The sequence below is a fragment of the Patagioenas fasciata genome, chromosome 1 (assembly GCF_037038585.1).
Source record: "Patagioenas fasciata isolate bPatFas1 chromosome 1, bPatFas1.hap1, whole genome shotgun sequence".
NCBI lineage: Eukaryota > Metazoa > Chordata > Aves > Columbiformes > Columbidae > Patagioenas > Patagioenas fasciata.
In genome coordinates, this window is record NC_092520.1 from 35,951,055 (window position 1) to 35,970,987 (window position 19,933).

Sequence of the window (19,933 nt, forward strand, 5' to 3'; positions counted from 1 at the left end):
AGAACGTGAATTTCTATGTGGATTCGAATATTTTGACTATTATGCAGAAACAGTACCATAGTCCAATCTATTTTAAAAGCTTAAGCAACTCAATAAAGGTTAGGCTCTTATTTTTGGTGAAGTTTCTTTATGATGCTGTTTATAGATAATATAGAGCAGTGGTCAAAACTCTACCTGTATCACCACCTCAAGTGAGAATTGTATGTCTAAATAAATCACACAGAGTCAGGTGAAAAAGTTAAGGAACAAAAAAATTTTGTGGTTCTGATTCAAAATAGACAGAGAAATACAGTGAGAATATCTGCTCACATCATGTTTGTTGAATGTTACTTGAAAAAATGGAAGTACCTACTTCTTGAACAGTTTCTTGACCACCCCCAGTCTACTTGCTGTGTAGGGAGAGTGAGAAAAAGAAACAACACTGTGTATTGGATTTTCATGGCAAGGTTTTGATAGAAAGGGGGCTGTGGGGGTGTCTTCTTTGAGAAGATGCCAGAAGCTGCTCCCATGTTGCATGGAGCCACTTCTGGCTGGCTCGAAGACAGACCTGCCATTTGCAAAATCTGAGCTAATCAACAATGGTGGTGACATCACTGAGAAAATGTTATTTAAGAAGGGGTAAAAGCTGCTGCACAACAACAGCTGGTAGAGAGCAGTGAGAATGTGTGAAACAACTCTGCAGACACCAAGGTTAGTGAAGAAGGAGGGGAGGAGGTGCTCCAGGCACCAGAGCAGAGATTCTGCTGCAGCCCATGGTGAAGACCATGATGGCTCAGATTTTTCCCCTGCAGCCCATTGAGTTCCACAGTGGAGCAGATATTCACCCTACAGTCCGTGGAGGACCCCACACTACAGTAGATGGATGTTTCTGAAGGAAGCTGTGATCCTGCAGAGAGCCCATGCTAGGACAGGCTCCTGACAGCAACTACAGCCCATGGAGAGGAGCCCATGAAAGAGAAGATTTGCCCCTGAGATCACACATCCTGCCAGAAAATCATGCTGGAGCAGTCTTTTCCTGAAGGACTGCACCTCATGGAAAGAACCCATGCTAGAACAGTTTGTGAAGAACTACAGCCCAAGGTAAAGATCTACATTGGAGAAGTTCATGAAGGACTGTCTCCACTGGGTGGAACTCCACTCTGGAGTAGGGGAGGATATGAGGAGGAAGGAGCAGCAGAGAATGTGTGTTGAAGTGACCACAATCCCCATTCCTCATCCTCCTGCACCACTTGGTGGGAGGAATTAGAGGAAATCAGAAGTGATGTTGAGCCTGGGAAGAAGGGAGAAGTAGGTTAAGGTGTTTTAAGACTCTTTTCTATTTCTCAATATCCTATTCTGTTTTGATTGGTAACAAATGAATTTTCCTCAAGTCTGTTTTGCCCATGATGGTAAATGGTAAGTGATCCCCCTCTGCTTATCTCAACCCATGAGCTTTTTGTCATATTTTTCTCCCCTGCGTTTTCAGTAGAGGAGTCATAGTGCAGCTTTGTGGGCACCTGATGGCCAGTCAAGGTCAACCCAACACACTGTGACACTGTGCAAGCACTAGCCAGTGACACACAAAACACGAGTGCATTATCAACATTTTTAGTCACAAGACACAGCATCAGATGGGCTGCTGTGAGAAACTTGACTCCACCCCAAACAGATCCAGTACAATAGCTCAGTGGAAAAATAATTCTTATATTGTGAAACTGTTATTGTTTCTAAGGCAATCATATCCATACTAAGAAAAAGTTGGCATTTTAAACACAGATGTTCTAACTTTAAAATTTCTGTACTCTTTCCAATGGGAATAGGACATGCTTTCCTCTACTGTATCATTACTACTTGGTAGAGGTGAACTTTAATATTTTCAACTTTTAAAAAAATCAGACTTATTCCCTATATTTTTCTCATTCTCTGTCCAAAAAAGGACATAAATATCAAGTAATGCTATCATATTATACATGGGATGAAACACTAGATCAGACCACTTTTTAGTTGAGTGAATGATTTAATGTTTCCAAAGACACACTGATTATAAGGCAGTAACACTGACTCCTGAATTCCTTTACAATGACATTGTAACCTTTATGAATGGTTGGCTCTTTGTGCTAATGATACAGGAAGTGAACAGATGCAGTTCTCCAGTGATGAGAGGTGTGACTTTGGATGGTTGCTCTTTTTATTATTTGATCCAAAATCCATTAGTGTCAGTGGAACTTCTTTTATACTCAAAGGTCAGCATGCTCCAAAGGGTTTTCAAGACTGGGCTGAATTAGTAGGTTAGATGTACCTTTCAGGTTATTATGAAGAATTTTATGAGTTCTTAGTAAAAAATTCTACAAAGCTTTATCAAACACCTTAGCTGACATAGATAACTACAATCTGCAAAAACACTTGTAATATTTCTGAATTTGGGCTTCAAAATAATGTTAGAGTGTTGTTAAAGAATGCTTAGGAAAAAGTGACTTTATAAGTATTTTGCTTACATAAATAAAATAGATTTTTTTTTTAATAATAAAAATGCAGTAATTTCACTATCCAAATGCATGAAGATTTGCAATAAAGGTGTCAGCAGCCTTTACACAACATCATGCTATGTCTCTTTCCTAAACTGTAATTTATCAACTCTACTTGCTTCAATTTATGCTACAGATTTGTTCCTATGAAAAATAAAAACAGAGTCAAGTTAAGCAAGGCAAATATAATGAGTGCCAGTTACTGAAAAGCATATTTTTTCAAGATTTCTCTCCCTAAACCCCACATATGGTTGGTTACTTTGTTTAGTTATTTATATATGTACTTATTTATAGATTTATTTGAAATTTTGAGGCTCTGGGATCCAAATAGGCAAACTAGTCTATACAACTTTCCATTTGAATGGCAAGGATCATGCTCAGTATCTGTGTTTTTATATGCCAATAGAGGAACAGGGATACACAAAAATGTTTAGCTAAATTACTAATTATAGCAGCCACCAATGATTTTTTTTTTTAATGGCTTTGATTGGACACAGAAGTCACGTGTTATATGATTTGATGTTTCATTTCATGACTGGCTAACTGCAGATCTTTATAATTAAGTTTCCAGTATACACAATTTTAAAATGAGCTTGTCATGAATATGCTTAATACTCAATTAAAAATGAATGTTTCTAGGAAAGCTCCCACTGATAAACTTATTCATTAGAACAGGCATGGGAAGAATGAACTGGGGAATTAGGAGTCTTACTCAAGAGAATAAAATTCTGATTTTTTATCATTTTCCATTGGATATACACACTTTTTAAGATGTGTCTATTACTACTGTAAATTCTTGTTTGTTTAATCTAGACAAGCAAGAGAACGGGCCATGACACTGTATATCCATGAAAGTACAGGAAATATACACAATCCATCAGTATCTGTTTAGGACTATCATGCTTCTCAGCCTGTCCTATAATAGCAAAAGCTGCCAAAAGAGTAAAGAAATGAATCTGAAGTCTGTTTTGGCTTTAATAAACTACATGTGTTTAAGTCATTTCAGTGTTCAAAAGAAACACAATTAAAGGAAAAGTGTATTGTTCCTTAAAGATTCTTTAAGCTCTTTTCGTTGTGTTTTCTGGCTTAAAATGTATGGAAACTAAACATGTTTATGATCTTCCTTAAGTTGCTATAAATACATAAATCAAAGTAAAACTGCTGTTCTTGCTTTATGATAAAATATTTTTCAGCTAAAGCCAATTATATTTGCAGTGGCTTATCACAGCAATTATATGAACCAGCAGGCCAGTCAGTAATGACTTTTCTGTTAGGGGAGTGCTAAGAACACTTCCAGCAGAGCTCCATTACCTGGATTACAATCACAGTTTTAAATTAGGTACCAATGCAAGTAATTTAGTTTTGTTTTTGTACTTAATTGGTCATTAACTTGTTCATGCCAATAATTTTATTTCTATGCTACTCACTCATTAAATACTCCCCAAAACATCTATACAGAAGTATTCTTTGCTACAAAAGAAGCAGGAATTCATTATAACAAATTTCTATGTCTGTGTGTCACGTTTATCTTCTCATGAACAAATTTGAATGGCAAAACATTTATTTTTCTAGCTTAGTAATTGTGTGGCCATTAACATAAGTCAATAGGAGCCTGGTAATTGCTATTCTCAATCGAGCAGTGTTTGTGTGTAGTCCAGCATCTTACTACTATTGGCGACTAGAACCACATGCTCATAAAGAAACTGAAATGAACAATTGTGCAATAATTTGCTGAGACGGAAAATTTCTTCCTATCCCAAATGGCTACCTGTTGGTTTATGTCCTGAAAAAAGATAGTTCGTATTTTTTTAGTTTTTTGTTTGTTTGTTTGTTTTAAGAAATAAATCTAATTCCATGGAAATGTGAATGCTCTCATTATGCATATAAATGTTTAATCCTTTTTAAAATTCTGCTAATCTTTAAGACCTCAGTGAGATTCTTGTGGCAATGAGCTCTCTAGCTTAATTATGCATGTGCAACAAAGTATATCCTTTTATCAGTTTTAAATTTAAATCCTGTCTATTTACTGCTACACACAGGAACTTTATAAATCTATATTGTGCAATTTTCTGCTCTAGGCATTTTTGTCAAGTGAGTGTATGTGTGAATGCAATGTCTGGAGGATGCCTCAACAGGCTCTTCCCATCTCTGATCCTTTCCTCAGTGTGCTTCTCCATAAAACTAGTTTTTGGATCAGTGGATTTGGTTTGGAGCTGTGTCTAAGGTAAAAACTGCAGACTTCTTCAAACAGCTTAGGAAGAATGTCAAAATGAGTGATCTTTTTGGAGTAAAAAATAAACATTTTGAAATTAAACTTTTGAAGTCATACTCAGATCAGCCTGCTCAGACCAGGCAGTAATGAACAATAAATAATAATGGCAACATTTTGAGAATATGCACATAACCTACAATTAGTGGGGTTTTCGGTACCTCCATAGTGACTGGAATACAAATAATTTTTTAATCTAATCTAGCCTTTGAGCTAGGAAAGCTAAGTCATTTATTTCATGCAATTAGGACTCACAGCTTTAAGTCCAGAGGTCCAGCTGCTCTTTCAGAAGAGACACCTATTTGTTAAATTTTAAATAAAAGTTATGTTACATTGGTATATGTGCTGTGTCCAAACACCAAGGGGATTTCTGCAAACAGATTTCATATAAGATACACTGTTCTGAAGAATTATTAGACAACTAATTAAAATTAATGTTGTGAGCTCCTCTTGCTGACTTTTTAACATCAGCCAAATAACATTTGGATGATTAAATAATTCTCTGTTCTTGCAGAATTCTCAATGATTTGAGAGATTCTTATATTGAGACATTGTAAGGTTATTTTCACTCATGCTAGTTCAAAGGAAAAGGTGGGGGAGAAGAAAAAGATGAAGGGAGATTATTAATAAGAATAGAGCAGCCAGCTCTGGAGATAACAGGAAGATGAAAGTGAAATATTCAGGTACTGGAGTCTGATAAAGAAGAAGAAAGATACCGTACCAGGTAACAGGCCCACTCCATTAATGGGTGATGCAAAAGCAGCTGGGTCAGTTTCTTGGATGACAGCACCAGCAGCACATGCCTGGAATCAACCAAGTCTCTTACTTGGGATAAAGTCCTGAGGAACAAATGAACTCCTGCACAATAATTCAAGACCAGTCTAACAGAAGGAGCAGGAGTTTTTGTCAAGTGAATAAATGCTTTTACTCTGCATCGGAAGTACCTGAACTGTTCTTTTAGATTAGAGTAAGGGAAATGGAGGTTTAAGATTTTTGTTTTGTTTAGTTTAGTAACATAAAAAGTTTTAGATACTTTTAACCAGTATGGCTGTGGGAATTTTTTTGTTTAAGCTGAAGAGTTTTGAAGTTAACTTAGGAAAACACAAAAGACTGTCTTGGGAAAGGTGGTCTTGAGGTGGGTGGAACAAGGAAGACTGGAATTTACAGGTACCAGTCACTACTGTATAGCTCTTGATTGTTCATTAAGAATAATGAACAGTCCTGTAGCTGGAGTGAATCTGGAGATTAAAAAAGTGTGCTATATGAGAAAGGACTGCTGGAAAGACTTGAGAAACCATGAATAAACTTTTCAGCTGGAAAACATTACACTGAGAAATTCTTTCAAGAATTAGTTAGTACTGTGTTAAGACTAAATGATTCAGAAGACAACTGAGGTTTGGATGATAGCATCTTAGAGAAGCAGAGGTTGTAAAAGACCACTGTGCTATCTTCAGTTTTGGAAGTTTGAACAGGATAGGGGACATCGGTGAAAATGATGAGAACTGGAGATGAGAAAGTAGTGAAGGCAATTTCTACTCATGGTATTAATATTCATGATGAGAGAAAAGCTATCGCTTGAGGCAACAGTAGCAGATTGACAGTATCAGCAACAGAAAATGCAAAAGGTGGAAAAGGATCTGGTGGGGGTGTTGGTCCACAGCTGGCTGAATATGAGCCAGCAGTGTGCCCAGATAGCCAAGATGGGAAACAGCATCCTGGCTTGTATCAGAAATAGTGTGGCAAACGGGACTAAGGAAGTGATTGTCCCCCTGTACTCAGCAATGGGGAGGCCGCACCTTGAATCCTGTGTTCAGTTTTGGGCCCCTCACCACAAGAAAGACATTGAGGTGCTGGAGTGAGTTCAGAGAAGGGCAACAAAGCTAGTCTAAGGTCTGGAGAACAAGTCTTACGAGAAGCAGCTGAGGGAGCTGGGGCTGGATAAACGGAGGTTGAGGGGAGACCTTATGGTACTCTACAAGTACTTGTAAGGAGGTTTTATTGGCGTGTCTCTTTTCCCAAATATTAAGTGATAGGAAAAGAGAAAACACCCTCAAGTTGCACCAGGGAAGGTTTAGATTGGATATTGGGGAAAAAAAACAAATCTTCATGAAAAGAGTTGTCAGGCATTGGAAAAGTTACCCAGGGAAGTGGGTTAAATCACCATCCTTGGAGGTATTTAAAAGATGTGTAGATGTGGCACTTAGGGACATGGCTTAGTGGTAGACTTGGCAGTGTTGTGTTTATCTTTGGACTCAGTGATCTTAAAGGTCTTTTCCAACTTATATGATTTTATGATTCCATAAAATGGTGACCAGGAAGAAAACAAATAATGTAATAAGATAAAGATGGTAGTCAGCAAGAAATTATCAGCTCTGTGTTCATATAAGAAGCTCAGAAAACTGAAAGGAAGAACTTGCAATTCTAATACAGGTTCTGTAAAGAGATAGTGGGATAGCAGCAGAAACCTAGAAAGTCAGTACTGAAACACTTTGAGATACATCATCTCTTCAGAGAGACAGAAATAAAACAATTAGTGAGAAGTATCACTCTATTAATAAGATCACCAAAACAGTGTTAGGGTACGTAGGGAAAATAAACTTCCTTAACATCAGTAAAAACAAAGGAGTCCAAGATTGCTTTGGAGAAATAGCATGAAAGCTGTTCTGCTTGCTGGAGGAAAGTTAGGTGTCTATAAGTACTTGTTGTGACTCCCTTGTCAATATATATTAAAAAAAAAAAAGTAAAATGGAGAGAGAGAGAGAAAGAGGACGACAGTGAGTGATAAGACCCAAGCTACAATACTGTGCATGTTTCCAGCAAGGAAAAGTCATCCAAAACCACGGATCTATAAAGAAACTACTAATGTATTGGAAGAATTAACAGTGTGTCACATCTCGAAAAGATGGAAACCATGATATTTGGTCAAACAAGTTTGAAGGGAAAACAAACCGTTGTCTGCAAGTATATGGAGATAAAAATGGGGTGACTAACAACTCATTCACAGGACAATGTTAGAATAAAAATGAAATGGGATGGACTGTCAATTAATATAGTTACTATGAAAATCAGAATATGTCATACAGACATCTCGTCAGTGAAACTTTGGAATAAATAATCATTGTTATTGTTACTATTATTGCTGTTGTTATGCAAAAGAAACCACTCCGATTCCATTTCATTTTAAAGATTTTGGAGTTGGATTGTGTGAAGTGGTTTTTTTCCTACGAAAGGCTGTAGGATTAATGAGTTGGGAGGTCTCTAGAAATCTTATTTTTTCAGAATCCAAGTGCATGAGAAAACAGAAGTGTAAAATGGTGAAGTTGACTCTGAACATAATCAGTAGCTAAAAAACCTATAGTCAATCATCTGAAAGGATATTGAAAGTAATAGAAAAAAGGCCAAGAATAAAGAAGCAACTGTGCTTTTAAGCAGGAAACAGGTAAAATAGTTTTACAAAGTAATTTAGATGATAATTGTGTGCAGGCAATTGATTCCAGTCAATGACTGCATTCCAATTCACCAACTGTACTTGGCTTACTTAATGCCTAGAGGTACTTCAGAGAAGAGTCAATCACAATAAAGGAAGAGAATTGTACAAGTAAGGTAAAAAAAGTGAGGTTTTTAAATCATTGATCCAAATATTGCAGGAGAGTTCAAAATTTATGTGTTGGAATAGGGGTGCAATTTCACTTGAAAAACTCCAAGTATCTGAAAAAAAAAAAATCCAAATTTCATTTTTATGGGTTTTAGTTCTTCTTACCTGAGTTAACATTTTGCTGCTTTTAACTTGTGGTGCATGGTATAACTTGAAAAGAACTGAATTAACTACAGACGTTTCATTTAGGGAGAAAAGGGCAAGGAAAACCAAAACCCAAGCAAAACATTATCTCTGCCCTTGGGATTAGCTGGAAATAGGACTTTGTATGTGATGGCATATACATACTGATTTTGTTGAAAGGGTGGTGGTGTTTCTTTTTTTGCTGTTACAAATTCACGGTGGTACTATTGTTTTGTTAAAAGAGGAGACTTCAAGTAAACAGAGAGTAGATTTTTAGTAGAGAGGTACTGAATTGTCTCAGAAGTACAGTTCTGAGTACCAGGAACACATCAGCTATTTCAGGACAGAGAGCAGTGTGGGATAGCTGGTTTCCTTTACCTAGATGCATAGAACAGGTGAGGCTACACAGGCAGTAAAAAGATTGCCCACCTTTAGTGCTGAAGTGGAAATATAACCAAGAGTGGGCTTGCTGCAGAACATCTGTGAAAGAGGAGGTTAGATAAATTTGTTATTTTCCAGTAGCTGCAGAGGAAAGATAGGGTGAGAACATGGAGAAAGCAGAGGCCAAGAAGCTATGAATAAACTGCAATATTTTTCCACTACTATCAAGAGCTGACTGCAGCTTGTTAAGTTATAACTTTTTTGGGGGTACAGGTTTGTCTTAGGTGACGCAATACCTAACCTTTTCCTATCTTCAAATAATGATTTTTCTTATTTTTATTTTAACAAGACCATCAAAGGTGAGCTGGCCATAGCATAATTTATTTCTTGTGAAATCAAAATAAATTAATTGCAGCAACTGCCACCTTTATATTTGCAGTATTTGTGACTATACTGAGAAAAGACTGAAGAGCTATGTCAAATACCTGATGTCCACGATTTTTTTTTTATATTTTAATTGAACAACTGAATAATAGCTGCTGTTCTGGGGTCCATTTTTCATAACCAGCAGCAGGCTTATAAGCAAATGGATTATTTTCAAGCAATTCTCAAAGCAAGGCTGAACTCTGTGGATATAATTGAATATTTGGGGAAACATACAGTTCTTCATTGGTTTTTGAAATTTTTGTAAGTTTTGTGCATTCCTGTAAATACTAAGTAATATTAGTGCCTAATAATAAAAAATAGTGCTGAACTCTGTCAGAGAAATGTGTGAAAAGAGTAGACTTAAGGTAAAAGACTTAGAAGAACGTGCACTAGCTCAGGAGATATGCTTTGCCATTCTTTTCAAGATGTGCATGTGACTCCTAGGCTGACATCTGATACTGCTTTCTGGAATTCCTTTCTGCAACAGTCAGAGCTGTGTTCAGGAGGGTGACAAACATTAAGTTTCTAAAGTTGTTTGTGTGTATGTGAGGAGGCTGGAAGGAAGAGAAAATACTTCACCTCAGTCTCCTAAACACATTGAAACCATTTGCCTATGTATAAACGTGAACAAATTGTGGATGATGTTTAGGACTGTTCATTTTTTTTTTTTTTTCCTTATTTAGTTATATTTTTTTTTCCCTAAAAACCTTGATATAGTTTTGAAATACATGGCTTTGCTTGAACATCACAATTTCAGCTGGTGTGGCTCACCCTAAGCCAGTAGAGCTTGTATTGTTGTTTGTCATAGTCAGTGTAGAACAGTTAGGGCTATGTCAGACACAGACTAATTGCCTCTTAGGGGTATGTTGGGAGAGAACTGGGACCATGCAGCCAATCCATCTGTCACAGAGCACTTGAGTAAAGATTAAACTCATGGTTCTACAACCTCTAGTTTAAATTAGCAGCAATTTGTGCTGGAATAAATGTTAAATTATATTTGTATGTTTGTGTAAGTCAATAATCCAGAGTTAAGGTCCACCTCAGACTGGTTGTACAGTCTATTATTAGGTCTTAAAAGGAAAAAAATATCTTCATATGAACAATGAAAATATTTAAATCAGTTAAAAAAATCAAACATTGATCTCTTGAAACTAAGTGACACACCTAATAGCACTTTGCGGTCATTAGCCACACCTTAGTTTAAAGAATATAGTGAAAAATATGTGTTGTAGAATCTGGACTGTTAAGGAAAAAAGTGAATGATTGCCTTGATGATGTTGCTTTTGCTTTCTTAATTTTCCTATATGCTATTCTAACTTACTGTCTCTCTCCCAGGGTTTTGTCCCAACTGGAGTAAGTTTCTAGATAAAATATTCTGTTCTTTACAGAAAAATTGCTTGAGAATATTTATCTTCAGGTTTCTTTATTATGTATATTATATCTTCCATATGCTCTGTACCCATAATTAGAGTTTTGGAAAGCTAACCTTTTTAATAATAAACACAGTATGTCAAGGAATTGACATATGATTCAACTTAAATATAATGAATAATTATGAACGATATTAATGGTCCCTTAATGTTAATGTCATTCTGCTAATTTAATACAGCAATTAATTTTGCACATGAAACCCATGCAGGTGCTTTGAAACTTCTTTTTTTTTTTTTTCTTTTTTAAATCTTAATTTCATAACTCTCTTGATAGTTTTGCAAATTCAGAATTAATATTGAGTAATTTTCATAGTATATTTTAGTTTAATATGTTATTACCATAACAACCACTTAACACTTGGAGAACAACTTCACATTAATACTACTTATGATTATATCCATTAATTATATTTAGGATGATTTCTGTGGGTAAACTTACTCCACTGATGGTCTTAAATTAACAAAATCATAATTCGACTCATTTCCTACATAAATAGTATGTCAGGATCCACTATGCTTGTGAGAATATTGACTTTGAGGACCTGACAAATGTCTTGAGGGCCCATCATCTGTGTTGTTTTCAAATTGAATGGGAACTGATAGATAGAACTGCTTTACTTGGGAATGTATCCCAATTTGCAATTTGATGAACGGTGTTATGTGCTTGTTTAAAATTAGATCAAATAGGCTATCCTCTGTAGTTAAGATTCATAGCTGTTGCTTATAACAGTATCACCCTTTAGGCCACCTGAAGGAAAAGAAGTATACAACTCCAGTTTTAGTTGAGTTTAGAAAAAGTAATGGTTGCATGCACTAGTCAAATAGTGTCTTTTGTTCTTTTAACCAAAAGGATGGACTAAACTCTATATGCATCTGCTGTCATGTGTACCCTGGAGTTACTAAGTGTGCAGTGTTTAGGCAAATAAAGTGTAGCTACTGTAACCCTATGTAATGGAAACTAGTTATACTCCATCTGTACATATCTGTTGTCTTTTGGGTTAGAACTTTGCACACATCTTAACAAGGAACAAAACTGTCTTCAGAGATGGGATTCTTTTTCATGATGACCTGGCAGTTCACTTGTTCTACACTCCGTCTTACTTATCTACTATACTGTCGTGGTTTAACCTGAGCTAGCAGTGCAACCACGATAACCACTCACTCACAATCCCTCCACACCCCCTCAACAAGGGAGACAATCGAAAGCGAAGGGAGAAACTTGTATTGAGATAAACATAGTTTAATAAAATAGCACAATACTAATACACTACTAGTAAATATATATAAAATAGAAATAGAATATAAAATAAAAGATACTCACGGCAATTCCTCACAAACTCTCCACAACAAGCAGCCAGTCTCAGGAAGCATCACCTGGTCCTGAACAGTTGATCCCAGAGAGAGAAAAAAAGGAAAAAAGCAGAAAGGCCCAGAGGCCTCTGTAAAATGGCAAAAAGCCTAATTAAACATCCGGAACAGAACTCTCCCAGCTCCTACAAAAAGAACAAAGAAGGTGAAGAAGTGGGAGAGAGATTCAAAGACCCTGACTCTCCTTAAATATGAATCATGATGCTGATAGAATGGAATACTCTTATTGATCAGTCCAGATGTCAGTCAAGCTCTGCCCCATCCATGCCCCAATTCCTTGATGACTCACACCTGTGTTCAGAGCACTCAGAATGTCCTTGGCTCTCAGACCAGAGCAATTAGAAACACTATATCTGTCCCGGGGTGTTATCTTCTTGTTCTCAAAATAAGTCCAAATGATGAGTGTGCTAGCTATGAAAAAGAAAGGTTTCTACCTGCATGAAGAAAATTAACTCATTTTTGGTCAAACCAGCACAAATGCCCATAGCAACATTAGATAGTTTAAATTAGTTCACTATCTAGATTATGATAGATAAAAACCTTTATCCACTTATGGTAGATAAAGTACCTGTCTCCCATTCATTGTGTATAACTCTGTATACATTTAGGAGTCATCAAACTGCTCACTTAGCTTTGTGGTTGCACTTATCCAAAACCTTAACCTTTAACTTTATTAATTGTCAGGGCATTTATTGCAACTCTATTATAAAGGATCTGGTTATATTTCAGAACCATTAATAGATACAGAAATCCTAAAAAAACTACATTCTTAGTCATACTTGTACCTTTTAAAAAAAGATTCCTTAACTGACAGAACGAAACAGAAGAATTTAATGCTGTTCTACCTTATTTATTATCAACAATTTGATTGTAGGTTTAAAATAAAAGGGAGACTTGAATGTGATTTTGATATTTATGTTTGTGCTTGACTTTGAAACTTGTCATAAAAGTCACTCTGAAAGCAGAAGTGCAGACTAGCAGACTATCACAAGGAAAGATTAAAGTCACTTTTCTGACAAAAACATTCAAATGGCCTATCACCTCCTTTTTTTTTTTTTTTTTTAACCTGAAAGAATAATTATGCAATATTGTAATAACATAAGCTTTAACAAACATGCATTCAAAATGGAATGTCTGAATGATGTCCCCAAGTGCTAAAGCCTGATATAAATCTTTGTAGATTTGGGACTATGCTAGGTGATTTCATTATTAACTACATCACTGAAGAGTGCGTTTGCAAAATTTCTTCATCATTGAGCTTGCATTTTCATGGTAACATTATAATTTAGCATAGACATTAAAACTCTTATACACATGGAGGCACAACATAAATTCTCATAACATGAAGGGTATCATTTAATTTAAAGAACTTCAAGTAATTGGCTTAAAAAAAATCTATCAAGGTTTTCACATTTTTGTCTTTAGAGCCATTAGTATATTAAGAGCCATTAGTATATTTAGAGCCATTAGCATATTAAGAACAACCTAAATATGAGTTGTAGCCCTGTGCTCATATCACAGTCTCTAACACTGACACTTTGTCTGAATTACATGTAGTCCCACCTTTTCATCTTTCTATTGTATCTATAAAAGCTAAAGGAGAAGAAAAATGGAAAAAGGAAAGGAAGAACACATCTATGGAAAACAAACAGAAAATCAGTGGAAGAGCCCCCACCGCCCACAAGAGTTTGATTTTAGTATGAATTTTCAGTTCTCTTCATGAAAATTAGAATTTAAAAAAAAAAAAAAAAAAAAAAAAAAGCATTCATTTACACAGAATATTCCAGACGTGTTTGTAAAGAAAATAAGAGAGAAAGAGGTGTTGTGGGACATGTTATGAAAATTAGTTGAAAGAAAGACAGCTATCATTTACTCAAAGGTGAGATTTTTATAACACCAAGGATGTTAGTCTTCTCTGGGAGGGTTTCAAACCACATTTCCTGCTACCTGATGGAGTATCTGCCTGGAAGACATATTCAGGTATGAGAAATCCTCAGAATGACACTCTGATTTGCTCTTAATAAATGCAGCTTTCATAGGACATAAGTATCTTTAGGTAGGTTTCATTCTTGTTAGCTCAAATATCTGAAATGAATGTCTGAATTGTAGTTAACAAAACTCCATTTGTATTAGTAGAAAGAAACAGACCATTTGGAAGCTGCAATATTCCATTTTAAGAAAGACATTTAAGGTAACATCAGTTCTCTTCAGATAGTGCCTGTATTGATAATTTAACCAAAATTGAGTGTTGTGGACCAGTTGTCTACAGCTAGTTGAGGTAAAACCTACATGAGATAGATGTTTAGACATCTGAACAGGTGTCCTAATGTTTGTCTTACTGTTTATCTCTTTATCAACAACTACTTATTTTTGATGACTTGGAACAGATTCAGAGAAATCTTTTCAGAAAAGTAATTCAGAACAAAATCCCCTGCACTGCCTTCTCGCATGTTAGAACTCTCTTGTGAAAAAAGTGATTTAAGGTCTTCTGTAGATGTAGAAGTCATCTCAACATATCTTGAAGGAAAACGTGAACTTGGAAATCTATGTAACATGACAAACCTAAGATTTTTTTTTTTTGGTTTCCAGAAAACTTGAAATGAGTGGGTTTTTTTGTGTGTCTGCAGGTTCTGGGAAAATAGAATGTAAACTATTATGGACAGAGGTTGTGGAACCTTAGTATGGCCAAACTACATATGAGGGTTGTAGGTACTGCCAGAGAGTAGATAAATAATTATAATGCTGCACAACACTTACTTGTTTCTATTTGTTCTAATTTCCTTTCTGATTTGATAGTTAAGTAGGAGACCAACGTATGATGTCACATCCAACTTGGCATTTCAGATGTGGCAATTGACAGCATGTAGCACTATTGTCTGAATTTGGAACATGCCCTAGGACTAAATTTTTGCTAACTGTTCCTGCTGTTATTTTCCCATAATCTTTATTGTTACATTTCAGCTAGCAATGACCCAATATAATGACATTATATATATATATATATATATTTAATGGTGTTCCTTGCAGTGATGTAAAATTTCGATGGACATCAAATACTATTGCGCTCTGGGGCCAGTCTTGGCAAAGTAGAAAAAAACTAAACTTGGAAACAGTAGTCAGGCCTTTCTGAAATATAAGGTTGAATTCAAAAGTAACTGATAATTTGCTTAGGTTTGTTTTTCCTTTTCCACAGTCATTCCTGCCTTATGTTTTACTTTCATATTAATTCTTATTTCATAGTAGAATAATAAAAGTGGGAATTTTTTAATCAGAAAATATTAAGTATTTAATGATATAATCAAAGCATCAATTTTAGGGAGAAAATCAAACCAGTGGAACAACAATAGACTTTTTAGTGTGTTTTGAATCTTTAGTTTTGCTTAGTGTTTCCAAATCACATGATTTTTAGAAAAAAGATTGTTCATTCAGCTGTTTTCAATGAAACATGAAATATTTTTTGTAATACGGAGTGAAGCAAAGGGCTTTATTTGGTTATGAAGTTAAATGTTCTGATTTCCCTGTATCACACTTTCAAGGAATATTATTTCAAGATTTACAATTGTTGTTGTATGCTGAGAAATCTATAAATTGTAAGCTTTTAACACATGTTTTTGTATTGAAGTACATTCAGCAGATAATTAGATACTATTTGGCAAGAATTTCCACTCTGAAGCTATGCTATTACGACTGCAAGCTTTCATTTGGTTTAACTGCCTCACCACTACTATAAAAGGTCAAAGTGGAGCAAAACATCTCTTCTATTGCTCCACATTCCTGACACATCATTCCATTAAAAAGCTGGCACACAGGAGAATGCTGTTTTTCCATTAAGTAGTAGACCTGCTAAATGACAGAGATTACCGCTAGCCAAAGTCAGTAGTTCCTCCAGTGTGTCTTGCTGTCTATGGACTAGTTTTCCTTGAAGTATAAATTAATCAAGTAGTGAAGGAGTTTAGTGTCTTAATGAGGAGATTTTCTTTTTCTTTCCTTTTTTCTTTTTCTTTTTCTTTTTCCTTTTCTTTTTCTTTTTCTTTTTCCTTTTCTTTTTCTTTTTCTTTTTCTTTTTCTTTTTCTTTTTCTTTTTCTTTTTCTTTTTCTTTTTCTTTTTCTTTTTCTTTTTCTTTTTCTTTTTCTTTTTTTTTCTTTTTCTTTTTCTTTTTCCTCTTCCTCTTTTTTTTGATATAGCAGCAGCTATTGTCTAGACATTTGCTGTTTGATTTGTATTTTCAAACCTCATTAGAAATATAAAACTTGATTTTCATAGTTTAATCATATCAAACATATACTGAACACACATCTAACTATCAATAGCTCTTGTGAAAAGCACAAAAAAATGAGAAAGTACAATAAAATCAAAAAGAACACCAATGTCCACAATGAAAGCGCGAAGAGATTTTCACTTCAAGAGATTAATGTATCTAGTATTTTAATACTATTTGTATTCCTCTGTCCACAAGAATTCCTCATATTTTGCAGCTTAGAAATATGTATAGAGAGACAGTATTTCTGAGAGATATTTGTGACCAATTAGATCCTTCTATAACGTATCTTTCTTTCTCAGCATCTGTCTCAAAATAACTTAATGAGAAGCTTACAATCCCAGCCAGTTTATCAAAGTACTTGCAGAATCAACTCAACATGTCCTGGAAGACAAAAACCATCATGTTTCTAATGCGGTATATATATCCACTTGTTATCTAACATATTGTATGTTTTTCATATGCTTGATTACATCCCAGATTTTTGTGTGGTGATGGCTCATACAGCAGGGGGTGAATGAATTACACCCTTCAGGAACCATAGCTGGAGGCTAGTCAGGAGAACCTGTGGCAATGGGAAACTGCTTTTGCATCCCAGTCTCATCGCTTGTGCCTCCTCCAGTGCTCTGAGTTGGGTCTTCACCTGGTGTAGATTCTACTGAAACATCTGTATTTGAGTAAACTTCTATTTCACCTGCTTAGTGATATCTATGTCTCTAAATTTATTCTCAAAACTCAGAGGAGAGAGATACTTTACATGCATAGTCAGAAGGTGTAATAGGAGGAAGAAACTAAGACTCTTCATGGGCAAGGACTGCCCTATGAAATGACTTTTAATTTCAGAGGTCTGTTTGCATAAGTAGAGGACTTAAGTTCTTTTGAAACCCCTGTAACTTTGGATAATGTGGATAAGGACATATGATTTAAGTTTCTTAGGAATTTATCATGTTCTTCTCTTATTAGGTTTTGAATATACTTGGATTATGGTGGACATTTATGTCTGGCTTGATTGTATTTTTATTCTGGAATTAATGGCTTCTTTGCATATTTTTAACTTTATTTTCTGGTGAGTATATAAACATCAGAGAAGACATTTGATGATTTATTTACATAAAACTACTTTCGCTATTTGAGTAGCTAGAAAGCATGGCTTAGCTTGAAATACAATCATAGTAAAGAATTTTTGTTGCTTTTTCATTTGTCCAATGGCTGTAGCTGAATGAAATACATGTATCATATGAAATACACTTCCTATTGATACTAGACTCTAAACTACCTCATGATGTGGAGACCAAATCCCAGCACTACTTCACTGAAGGAAAATCAGATGTTTCTTTGAATATTTTGATAATCATATATTGAAAATATACACCTTGCACCTTAGTAATTGACCATTCTGGGGCTTATAGCAAAGATGAAAAGGGAGGAATTCAAACATAGTTAAAGAGTTAATGTAAAACACATAGCTTACCTTGCATAAATGTTTTTGAGCTAATACAATACTGTAATAATAGCGCATCTTGAAGAGTGGTTTCTAAAATCACCTAGGTCTTCACTACTGATCATCTCCTTCAAACAGTTGCATTTTAAGTAGTTTTACTTTGTTAGACTTTGTATAGAGTTGTTTACATTTGCTTAAATGCAGTCCTTAGTTAATAATGGCAGGATCCTTCTGTCCTTCTGTGCACTGTTGAGAGAGAGATGCAGCTGACCTGGGACTTTGATGTGTAAATGAGACTCAATGAAGGGTCAATACATTTTGTGATTTCTGTAGGGTATACATAGATAGCAGACAATTATATAAGGTCATTTGGAAGGGGAATATCAGCAATATGTAGGCATACACTGAGGTAGCCTTTGTCAGTACTTATGTCTCTGATAGCTTCCTATAATAAAAATAAAAATAAAAAAGAACTCACAATTCCACGTGGCCAAATCCAGCCCTGCAGCTGTTCTGAACCACAGGCACAATTCAAAGAATGTACAAAGCTGATGTAAATTGCTCCTTGGGGTCATGGTTACTCTTCTTCACTAGAGAAACCAGAATTCATTGACAACCTGGTCCACAAATCCTGGCTTTCATCTTTCATAAGATCTCAAATATTCTCTCCTCTTTTCCTGATTATGTTATAAATTAATTCTCCTTTCTCTTATCTTAATTTTGTCCGTTATAACAGAATGCATAGCAAACGTGACATTGTGCTGTACAAAAATTATCTCCTACAGTTATCACTGTAGACATTTAAACCCTTTGTCTTTTCTGAATTAACATTTTTATGCCCAATTGCATTACGTGCATAATAACAATAGTTGTTATTGATGCTATACTTTCCATGATTTAGAAATATGATATTATTACTTCCTAAATAATACTTTGAAGAATCATTTACTGTCCGCATGAGAATATTCCTCTAGAAAACAAAACAAAACAAACAGTTTTAGTCAATTCTCTCTATGGTTTTCTTTGATAAAGTCAGAGCACTGTGGGTCTGTTAGTGTGTGGTGCCTGATTCCTTATATACGTAGACCAACTCTCCAGAGTATCAGAACACTTTTTGGATAAGAGAATGAACAGAACTTTCTGAGACAACCACACTAGCACCAAGCCATGTGAAGTCCCACTCCTCCTCCATTTCCCTCTGACTATCAGTGCCAAATAACATCAAGTCAAGATTTATGAGCTGACTAGCTCTTAATCCATTTAACATGTCATGTGGTGATAAGATCATAGTGGCTACATTCATAGATGTAGATGTCATCTCAATACATGTTGAAGTCAAGCCTTTCTGAAATATAAGGTTGAATTCAGAAGTAACTGATAATTTGCTTAGGTTTGTTTTTCCTTTTCTACAGAGTCATTCCTGCCTTATGTTTTACTTTCACATAAGATCATAGTGGCCACATTTGCTTGGCAATAACTGAGATTCTTTAAAGAATCTAAAATGTATGGTGTCTTGAATACCATATTTGTAGCCTTATCAAAGAAACACAACAAATTATTTGTCAATATTAAATGTAATAAATTATATTACTTAATTATTTCTTAATAATTAAACAATATATAATATGGTTTATTGTTTTACTCAGGGCTGATATCATATTAGCAGACACAAGTTATTTATTTTGTTTCTTTTTAAAAAATGTTAATCCATTATTAGCTTTATTCTCATTCTATGATTTCCCCAATATTATAATACTAACTGAAAATCAGTGTTCATGATTGAGTCTGTTCATCAGTCAGCATTTTCAGAGTCCTTTTAGACAGGTTACAGAAAAAGCTCATTTTGGAAGTACTGTTAGAATATGATGATAAAATGTCCCTTAGATAATACTAGGATATAAATCATTTCAACAACAAAACACACAAGCCCCCACACCATAAAACACCAGCTTTTCTCCCTTAATACTGATATTTTATTCATGTTATTAATGTAGCAGAACATATGGATTTTTTTTAGCCTTTTAAGGTAAGAAAACACAAATGGAAGTCCAGCATGTAATATAAATTTATGTACATA